The sequence below is a fragment of the Panicum virgatum genome, chromosome 4K (assembly GCF_016808335.1).
Source record: "Panicum virgatum strain AP13 chromosome 4K, P.virgatum_v5, whole genome shotgun sequence".
Classification (NCBI taxonomy): domain Eukaryota; kingdom Viridiplantae; phylum Streptophyta; class Magnoliopsida; order Poales; family Poaceae; genus Panicum; species Panicum virgatum.
The window spans coordinates 7,719,701-7,731,187 of NC_053139.1; the positions used below are offsets into that span (position 1 = coordinate 7,719,701).

The 11,487-nt window shown below is 45.0% G+C and overlaps 1 long non-coding RNA gene across 1 annotated transcript; it reads left to right on the forward strand.

Annotated features, from left to right (window-relative positions):
* On the forward strand, positions 1-1,188 carry LOC120702926. Its single transcript, XR_005686581.1, has 2 exons — positions 1-108; positions 206-1,188. It is a non-coding gene; the product is annotated as an uncharacterized LOC120702926 (long non-coding RNA).
* The last annotated feature ends 10,299 nt before the right edge of the window (positions 1,189-11,487 follow it).

Genomic DNA, 11,487 nt, shown 5'->3' on the forward strand with positions numbered 1-11,487 from the left:
AATTCGGCTCGCCCTTCGCCTTCTGGCTCCCCCGTTATTGTTCCCCTAGTTTCCTACTAGTGGTATTTCTGAAGAAGGCGTAGCAGGATACCTGCTGCTCAATCACAGGTACATACTCGAGATCAGAAACCTGTTCTTGCCGTCCCTCCCTTTTCCCACTCGTTCTTTCTTTTTAATCAGTACTATATGTGTTGCATTTTTTTAGGTGGTTCTCAACATAAGGTGTTTTAATATCCCTTTACACTTGAGATTTGTCGGTAATCACGGGCTTTAATTTCCTCCTTGATCTGTGGTTTCCCGTTGCACCTGCTCAGACCTGCTCATATTATCATGCCATACACCAAAATTTCCCTGCTGCTTGGCTACCTCCGTACCTCGGTTCGGATTCTTTGGCCCAACTCCACGAACTTCGGATTCACACCTTGCTCTGCCAACTCTGAAGCAAAGGCAATGGCTTCCCTCGCCGTGCTTCTGCTCTGCGTCGCTGTCTCCGGCGTCCACGTCCTACAGCCGGTCCTTGATTACTACCTGCTCCAGATCTCCCCGTGCAACCCCGTCGTGTCGGCCACCGCCGCCGCCGCCGTCACGCGCTCCTTGTCCTTGCCACAACTTACTTTGCTGGCATCATACTTGTTTATCTCCAAATCGCGCCGGCGACGCCACCCGCGCTAGTGCCACCGGTTGCGCTGATGAGTCTGCTGCTGGCCATGGCATGTGCCCTGCTTCTCCTCCTTGCCACCATGCAGCTCGTGCCTCGGCTGTGAGCACGAGCCAAAACTGCCGAAAGAAATCATCTGGAGACGAAATTGAGTATGCTGTGCTCCAGCTATGAATATATTATTCAATACTGTGGTACTACTTGTGTGTAATCTTCTGAGATCTCTGTACAATAGGGGTGCCGTGTCGGTTTCTATGTTCTATGTTCTTGCTCTGCCTGAGAAGTCCAGCCGGCGTCGTCCATGTGGAGTCCTCGTGGTTGTATGTGTTTGGCAACATTTCCTCATTTCCTGCTGGGCGCGAAGGAAGATGAAAATTAAGCAGCTGTGAGGATATTGTTTAATACGCATCGACTCTATGAACTCGGTTGATCTGTTGAATCTCAGATGCATGTATGTGTAATGTTATCATGTATTCGTGTGTGTAAACTTCACTTGCACTACTATGTTAAAATGTTGAATTTCTCTTCCAGGCTTTTAATTCTTGCAAAAACAAAATAAAACAAAACCATGCCTGCACAGCATAACTTACTATGAACCTCGTGTATTTCCTATATATAGTCGCAGATGAAACATAATTGTGAATTCTTACTGCTATAAACAAATATTTTGTACCAGTCAAATGACTGGAAAAGGACAAGGGAAAATACTGAATTTTTTTCCTGCTTTCATTTCTTAGCAACGAAGCTAAGCATCCTTGGGCCAATGGAGTCGGACTGTGATATGGACCTCCTAGTTTATTTAATTGTCTTACCAAGCGTATGCAGAAGAAGTTGGACTAAAGACTAAAGTGTGGCCAGGCAAAAGGAAGAAAGGAAAAGGATTAAAATTAAAAAAGAGTCACGTATTTTGCACCGTGCCAATAAAATATACAGTTCATATGTAATTTGCCCAACTTTAATATCCAACAAGATGGTGCTAATAATTGAATGATTATTAACAACAACAAAAAAGGTCAAATAGGCAAATGATAAAAGAAAAGTCAAAATTCAGTTCCAGTTAAAGATACAAGAACGCTTCTGCAAACTGATTCAAACATCATTCACTTCTGTTAAAAAAAAATAAAAAAAAATCGTGTGTACCTGTGATAAACTAATTTGCTCTGGTATTTGACACCTTCTTCGTTCCTTTTGGCTCTGCTACATATGCGTGATGGCACCATACTTCTTCCATCCATGTCGTGTTATAGACTCACTGCCGGCCTGTGGCTGCGATTGCTCTGACTATTGATCGAGCATTCGAGCCCGTTGTAAGCCACCAGCACCAGGAAATGGAAGCAAAGCAACCCTGCCGGCGCCGAGAGCCGCATAGTTGCAAGTCCAGATGCATATATAGTCCCCAGGAAGGCTACTCCACCGGCCATCTAGGATCACCATGCTAGTCTTGCTTGCCCTGCGGCTGCTCGGACCATTGATTGTGACTTGTGAGGCCATTGCAAACCACCTGGAACCGGAAGAAGCAAATCCTGTAAACTGCTCATAACAAACTGCAACCCCTAGCTTGCAGTGTCCAATGCTCCTAGTGAACTCCAGCGATCACCGACGCAGATGGCAACCATGGAGGTATCCACCAAGCTATCAATTGCGGTTGAGATCCTGGCTTGCTTTGTGACCTGTAACTTGCTGCCAAACCTGGAAGCAATGGAGCACAGAAGTTCTTCCTTCAGCTAGAACGCGACGGGGCTCTCGAAGTTCTCAGTGCCGCGATGCGGCTCTCGAAGTTCCTCTTCCGAGCCAGCTGCTTCAGCTATATATATACAGGCTCGGAAGAGGAAATGTCAGTGTCATATGAACGGGGGCGGCAACGACAAGTCGACAACGACTGGGTTTTTCGCAGCGAGAAAACAAGGCTCAGGGAAGTTTCTTCCTTGGGGACTAAGGCTCGCTCAACCGTCAACGCCGGCGATTTTTGCGAAGCTTCGGTGGGGCCGTAGAGTGTTCGGAGGCGTATTTTTCGGTCTCGAGGAAGCTTCCCGGAAGCTGTCTGCTGGCGGAGGCCGGCCGATGGACGATGGCGACGTTGAACGAAAGGGCAATCAGCTGGAAGGTTTATTTCCTGGAAGCTCTCTTAGGCCTGGCCAGAGAACTTATGCGGAGGGGAGCTTGACGGCGAGAACGACGCTAGCCGCCGTTTCATTCGGCGTCGGGGAGACAGAAAATGTACACACAGGAGAGAGAGAGAGAGGCGGGGACGGGAGTAGCAGCAAGTGTTCATCTTCCATGGACATGGTAGTTTTTTTTTTTTGAAAAACCGGCAGGAGCGCTGCCAAATTATTTAAGGAGGGGAAGCGTGAAAACAGTACATTAGAGAGATATTACATAAAAATAAAAACACTCAAACTCCACATGAAAGAAAAATAACATAGCAAAGTGAGCCACACTAGGCAGTCTCAAAGCCGCCTGCCTAAGTAAGCCGCCTGCCTAAGTCCGATCTCCTCCAGAATGCAATTGAAAACCAGAGGTGCTGTCATTATTTTTCCTTCAAAAACTCTCCTATTTTTTTTCCTTCCAAATGTTCCATGTTGTGTACATGAGCAAGGCTGCAACATGTCGCCGTTGGTCTTTTAGGATTGGCTGCAACGAAGAAGTCCACCAAAGCTCTAACTCCACCCCTCTCTCCGGCCTCCTGACAAGATTATTCGACAGACTTGCATCAAATGCCAAACTTCCTGTGCAAAGACATAATCAAGACAGAGATGGGCTGCAGTTTCTGCTTCCTGATCGCAAAGGGGACAGTTTGGATCACACGGCCAAGCTTGCTTGATAAGCTTGTCTGCATTGAGTATTTTGCTTTGCACTAAAAGCCATGCAAAAAATTTGTGCTTGCCCTCGGCCTGTGCTTTCCAAATATAGTTTCCCTGGAAGGTGCTATAGGTTCCACTGAACTGTGTCAAATAAGCAGATTTAGAAGAGTATGCGCCATTCGCTGTCTAATGCCAAAGCAATTGGTCGGCCTGATCCGTCAAAGTGACCTGCCGCACGAGATCCCAAAGTGTCACAAATTCCACCATCTCCTGTACAGTATTCATACGCCAAAGTCTCGGAGTCCAGCTCTGATCCTGTAGCTCCTTTCTCACTTTCCTGTTCTTTCTCCAAACATGGTAGTTGGACCATGCCGTGCAGCTCAAGTGGACTGCACTTTTTTTTTTTCCTTCCGGCAACGATTCTTGTTCCGATGGTGAAACTCATCCGAATTTGAGTCTCAATCGGTTTGGAGAGGTGAAAGTACTTTTCAAACTCGAGGATCCTACTTGTGCCTGCTTCCAGTGCTCTTTTTCTCATATTGAGCGCTCACGCAGGGTCTTCGTGTAAACTGTAAACACGGCCGGATCGGATCACATACCCGTGCTTTTGCATGCTTATGGGCTTATCTGGGTTACTAGAGTTACCGTAGCGATAGTTCTCATCTCAGTTCCGCTAAACATCTATTCCATAGACGCAATGTGTAGGTGAAAGCACTTTTCCCCTTTGCTACAGTCCAGAGAGCGGAAAGCAGGCGATTCGCGTCCTCTCGGCGGTGCCGGCAATCCCGTCGATCCCCTCGTCTCCGTCGGTTCCGGCAGCTCGCAGGAGTCGGGAGGCGGGGGGGATTCAACCTTCGTCGTGCGAGTATGTATAGGGTAGCTAGGTTTCTAGTTTCGCCTAGGGTTAGCTCGTCGTCGGCTACGACGGCGGAGCTTAGTTTGCCGGCGGTGGTTGTACAGATGCTGCGCCGGCTAATAATCCTCCACTTGGGCTTCTTCGACGGCGTCGTTCCGGCGGTGTCCCCAGTGAGGCGGCATGGAGGTCAGCTCCTCTCCTCTTTGCGAAGTGGTGGAGGTTCTCTTCCCCGTTGGTGGGATCTTTTGTTTGCCCCCTGGGGGTTTGTTTTCCTCGTTGGTTTTCATTTCACCGGCGGTGGATGTCTGTTCCGGTCGGACTGCTTGGGTGATTCCATGGCGGGCTGATGCGGATTTGGTGCTGTGCTGCTGCTGTCACTAGATGATGGTGGTGCTAGCTTCTCCTCCTTATGGTGTTCGACGGGGTGGTGGCCGATGTTCTTTCACCGGTTTAGATGCGTCTTGGGTGAGCCAGGGCGCTGGATCTTGCGGCATCTTCCAACGTCTGGAGCCCCTCGTCAGAGCTGTGGTGGAGGTCTTTTCGGTGCTCGACATCTTCTCAGTCGGAGGCGACCGGAGTTTACAGTAGCGTCACGGACCTTTGCTTCAAATTTGATCTTTTCTAGGTGTTGTCACAGAATCGCGCCAAACACACCTGAATGCACTAGAACGCGCGACGATCGTCAAAACGATCAACACAGTGAAAACCCTGGGTGGACCGGTCTGACTGGTTTCGCTGACCGGTCTGACTGGTGCAGGCAGAGAACTCGCAAAGATCTAGAACAGCGAGCACGGGAGGGACCCCGTCGGAGCTCGTGAACGTAGGGTTGTCCTGAAGTCGGCAGGTCACTCAGAACGTCTTCAAATGCCGTAGAGACGAAGGAAGAAAGCAATCTAGGGTTGGAAAAGATTAGAGTTTGAGGGACAAAAAGTAATGTGATATTTTGATTGATTCGATTGGGAATAATCTCAATCGGCCTTAGCCTTTATATTTATAGGCCGGGGAAGACGTACCCCTTCACGAGTAAGATTACATGAGGACTCTTTACAAAAATCCTAATTCTATTCGGACTGTACAGACAAGACCGGTCTGACCGGTCGGCCCGACCAGTCGGCCTCGGCAAGTGCAAAATTTGGCTGTCAACATATGCCCCTCTACTTTTTAGTGAGTTAACAAGCTAAAAAGCAAAATAGAAGTATTCTATACAACACTAGGGCCTAAAAAATACTGCTAAGGACGATTTTCATAAATCGGCCATATCTTATTCATGCATCTTGCCACACGCTTGGGTAGAATTTCTTCAAGTACTTTCCATTGATAGCTCTAGGTAGCCGATCTCCTTGCAGCGTCTCCATCATGTAGGAATTCCCGAAGATAACTTTAACAACCCTATATGGACCCTCCCAACTCGGTGACCACTTACCAAACTTATTGCTTTTCATCCCAAGAGGCAATATTATCTTCCAAACTAAATCTCCAATCTGAAAGGATTTATCTTTTACCTTCTTGTTGTAAGCCCTAGCAACCCGAAGCTTGTCCTTTTCAATCTCTTTTAAAGCTTTCATACGCTTGTCGGTCACCTCATCAATATTATCCATTATTGAATTATAATAATCAACAGCGGAAAGATCATTTTGCTTAGCCAATCTATAAGCGTCTAGATTTAACTCAATGGGTAAAACGACCTCTTGACCATACACAAACTCAAAAGGAGTAACCTTGGTAGCACCATGACGGGATATACGATGAGCCCATAATGCTTCAGATAACACTTCATGCCACCTCTTAGGATTTTCCTCTATTTTCTTTTTGATAAGTTTGATAGAAATCTTATTATTTGACTCGGCCTGTCCATTGGCCTAAGCATAATATGGAGATGAGTTGAGCAACTTGATCTTGTAAGATTTGATGAATGCACGTACCTCCTTTGATATGAATGAAGAACCTTGATCCGTAGTCAAAGTCTGAGGAATACCGAATCTATGAATAATATGCTCAGTTATAAACTCAATCACCTCTCTATGTGTCATATTCTTCAAAGGAATTGCTTCTGTACACTTAGTAAAATAATCTGTAGCAACCAACACGAAGCGATGCCCTTTTGAAGATGGAGGATTAATTTGTCCAATAAAATCCAACCCCAACCTCGGAACGGCCATGGTTTAATAATAGGATGCAACAATGCAGCAGGCACTAACTGCAAATCTCCAAACCATTGACACTCTTCGCATCCTTTATAATACTTAAAGCAATCCGAAATCATGGAAGGCCAATAAAAACCGGCTCTCCTAAACAACCACTTCATTTTAGGAGCCGATTGATGAGTACCACAGATGCATTCATGAACTTCTCCCACAGCAACTTTGGCCTGATCTGAGTCCAAATATTTGAGAAGCAAATCTTCGGCAGTTCGTCGATAAAGTTCATTATCAATCAAAACATATTTGAATGCTGCACGCCGAATATTTCTCTTTGCACCATGACCAGGATCTTTAAGATAGGAGATTATAGGAACTCTCCAATCCTGATCTTCGGCTTTTTTATGGCCGAATTAGTGTTTTCTGCTGTCTGATCGGTCAGACCGGTCTCTGTACCGGTTAGACCGGTCTGGGTGGTCAGACCGGTCTCTGCAACCGATCGGACCGGTTCGTCCAGAACCTGCAGCTCGGCTTTAATTTGCATCGGTTTTCTAATGTTGAATTTTTCTTTTCTAATATTATAACCGGATGCTTGCTGAGCCAGAGCGTTAGCCTGTCCATTTTTTTTCTCTTGGCAAATGTCTTATAACGAATTCATCAAAAGAAGAAATAATGTCGAGGCACTTCTCAAGATACGCATTTAATAAACCATTATAACATTGGTATACCTTGGAAACTTGTTGCACAACGAGAAGCGAATCACCAAAAACTTCAACATGCTTCACGCCCATGGATTGTAAAATCTTCAAGACAAATAATAATGCTTCATACTCAACTTGGTTATTTGTGCAATATTCTTCCAATCGGTTTGAGAACTCAAAAATAGCACCACTTGGAGACATAAGAACAACACCAATTTCTCTCCCATCATCGCAAACTAATCCATCAAAATAAAGCTTCCATGGTGTGAAAAAAATATGGCCGATTTCCAAATCATGCTCATCATTAATCCGATGCTCAACAATGAAGTCCGCTACGATTTGGCCTTTCATAGATTTTAAAGGTTCACAAGCCAAATCATATTCAACCAAAGCATATGCCCATTTGTTGATTCTACCACTCAAAATCGGCTTTTGCAACATATGTTTTATCACATCGGTTTGACATACTACTATGCATGTACTAGATAGTAGATAGTAGATAGTGTCGCAATTTAGTACAAGCATGATATAAAGACAAGCACAACTTTTCAATAAAAGTATACCTTGTTTCCGTGTCAATAAGTCGTCGGCCTATATAAGTAACTACATACTCCTTCGCTTCAGTCTCTTGAGTCAAAACAGCTCCAATAACCTTATCTTCGGCCACTATATAAAGTTTAAAGGGAACGCCTCTCCTAGGTGCTTTAAGAATCGGCGGCGAAGACAAGTAATATTTAATTTTCTCAAATGCCTCTTGCTGTTTTGCCCCCCAAGTAAATTCGGCTTCATTCTTTAACCAAAAAATAGGAGTAAAAGCATCAATCTTTCCAGACAAGTTAGAAATAAATCTTCTCAAGTAATTTACCTTGCCTAAAAAAATTTGTAAGTCTTTCTTGCAAGTAGGAGCTTCGACTTTCCTCATAGCCTCAATTCTTTTAGGATCAATCTCTATGCCATTCTCATGAATAATGAAACCAAGGAACTTCCCAGCCGATACCTGAAGCGTCCCCACATAAGTAGAGACTAAATGTGATACAAATATCAGTTCCAGGAGGCTGATAACACATTTATTCAATAGATGGTACAGTCACCGTACAAACCTCCGAGGAGGCAGACACTCGATACAAATGATGATAAGTAATAAAACAGCTATGGTGATACACCAAAGCACGACCCAAACAGTCTCCAGCTCGGGCTCAGAGTGATGCGCTAGCAGAATCATTTTGCAGAGGGCCAACACCACAGGCAAGGTTGGGGTTCGGACGCAACCTCTACTCAACATCTTCAACAACGAAATCCGAATCTTCTTCTGAAGAAAAACCACAAATATATATATCGGGTGAGTACAAAAGTACTCAACAAGTCCAACCCCATCCACGGATGGGGTATCACAGATATGCACAGGATAAATCAAGGATAAGACTGAGGTTTATTTGCAGTAAATCTAGATTTTACACGTCCAGGGGTTTATTTTTGAAAAGGGTTTTCTCAAAGCGATTCATTACTAACCGAGTAATAAGAGGGGTTGATCCTACACAAAGGATCCATGTTTTAATGCTACCGGACTCCTCATCCACAATAGCTCACGGCACAACTGCCGGACACTTTTCCCAAAACACTCACGCCAACCCAACCCAATCCCAGAAGAAGTGCTAGTTGTGTGACCAAACCGTAACTCACTCAATTCCGTGAGCATGGCTATTCGAATAGGTTTTACTCTCTACAGAGGTGTGCAACTTTACCCACAAGTGGGGTACCACAGCACGATCACCTTAGTGTCGGTGCAGATACCACAAGTGGGGGCACGGTACTGGTCCTCGCACACCTTCTCGTGGTACTGCTCGTCGATGGGTTCTCCCTCGTTCACACCGTGATCTACGGCGCACACAAACAAACACACAATAAAGAAAAAGAAATAAATGTTTTATCATCGAGCTCGAATCGGAAGAAATTAAGATATGGAGATGGGAGTAATATTTTTGGGTGGTTTTCTAATGGCACAGCTGAAATTATGTTAGAAATGGCATGGTAAAGTTTCGGGGCAAACGGAGGATTTTTGGCGCATGAAATGATAGGCCGAAGAGGGGTTTAGGGGATAAATAAGGATCCGGGGGCCTATTTGTAATTATTTATGGGAGTGACAGGACTTGAATAGAATTTTGGAAAATATTTGGGCTACCCTGGAAATTAGGTAAGGACCTACTCATAAATATTTTATATAGTGGAGGGGCCAATTCATTAAAAGAAATAAGAGAGGGCTTCTTTGTAAATATTCTCAGGAGTGAAAGGACATGGTTGGAATTTTTAAAAATATCCGAAGAAAAGAGAGAGAGGGAAAGAGAGAGAGAGCTGTCAGTGCGATTCGCGGCAGCGGAGGTCGCGGCGACGACCGCGGGACCGGTCGAGCACGCGCGGCGTTCGGTTGGCCGTCAGCGCGCTGCGTGGCTTTGGCGGGAAGCGACGCGCACGCAGAATGAGGAAAGGAAACAGAAAGACGGGATGGTAATTGGTACGGGTGTCGGGACGGCGGGTCGTCGGGAAAGATTTTGGGAGATTAGGAACTCGGACGGAAAAAGATTTAGCTCAACGACGAAAATGGTTTTGAAAATTATTTTTAGCGAGTGATTTATTTTGGTGATTTTTTCGGGATGTCACAAACCTACCCCACTAAAAATTAATCTTGTCCTCGAGATTCGACTGAGTCCTGAACAGATGGGGATATTCTTTCTTTAACGCATCTTCGTGTTCCCACGTAGCTTCTCCTACTCCGTGTCTGCTCCATTGCACTCTGCAAATTTGTATTTCTGAGTTCCTTGTTCTTTTTGTGACAGTGTCCAGAATTTTGACAGGCACTTCTTGATAACGAAGATCCTTTTGCAGATCGATTGTTTCCACTGGTACTATTTCTTCTTCAGGTACCCTCAAGCACTTTCTGAGCTGAGACACATGAAATACCGGATGTATATCTGACATTTCCTCGGGCAATTAAATATGGTAGGCTACCGCTCCAACTCTTTTAACTACTAGGTAAGGTCCAATATACCAAGGGGATAATTTTCCTTGGACCTGAAACCTTCGAGTTCCTCGAATCAAAGAGACCTTAAGGTATACAAAATCTCCAACCTCAAAACATAATTCTCTTCTTCGCTTGTCTGCATAACTCTTCTGCCGTGATTGAGCTGCTTTTAACTTCTCTCTAATCTCAGCCACACGGTCTTCTGCCTCCTTTATGAGAGTTGGTCCGGTTAAAGTATGTTCCCCTACTTCTGACCACATCAAAGGGGTCCTACACTTTCTTCCGTAGAGAGCCTCAAATGGCGACATGCCTAGGCCTGCCTGATAACTGTTGTTGTATGAGAACTCCGCATAGGGCAAACTCTGTTCCCAATCTTTACCATAGGTAATGACACATGCCCTTAACATATCCTCCATAATTTGGTTTACCCTTTTAGTCTGTCCATCAGTCTGCGGGTGATAGGCCGAACTAAAATCCAACTTTGTGCCCATGGCTTTATGCAGGCTTTTCCAAAACTTAGAGGTAAATTGGGCCCCTCTATCTGAAATGATTTTGCTAGGCACACCATGCAACTTTACTATATTATTCATATAGAGCTAGGCTAGCTTTTCTCCTCCATAGTTGGTCCGTACGGGTACGAAGTGAGCGACTTTGGTGAGCCGGTCCACTATTACCCAAATGGAATCATAACCTCTTTGGGTCTTGGGCAATCATACCACAAAATACATTCCTATCTCGTCCCATTTCCAAACTGGGATAGGTAGGGGTTGTAATAATCCTGCTGGCTTCTGATGGTCAGCTTTGATCCTTTGACATGTGTCGCAATGGGCCACGAACTGGGCAATGTCCGACTTCATTCCATTCCACCAATACTTTTGTTTTAAATCCAAATTTGCCGAGTTATGAGCCTCGTCCATGATCATTTGCCGGAAGTCCCCTTCTTTGGGCACACAAATTCTATTCTTGTACCACAAGGTTCCATTTTCGTCTACTTGAAAATTCGGTGCTTTGTTTTCTCTGGTATATTTGCTGATTCTCATTAAATCTTTGTCCGATCCATGGGCTTTTCTGATTCTGTCATCCAGGGTGGGTTGGACACTCAGCTTGTGGCTGGAGCCTCGAGGGAAAATGTGCATATTTAATCATGCCATTTCCTCTTGCAGATGGGCATCCTTGGGTCCATAACATTTCCGGCTTAAGGCATCGGCTACCACGTTAGCTTTTCCGGGGTGGTAATGAATTTCCAAATTATAATTCTTAACCAATTCCAACCATCTCCTTTGCCTTAAGTTTAAATCCGGCTGGGTGATGATATAC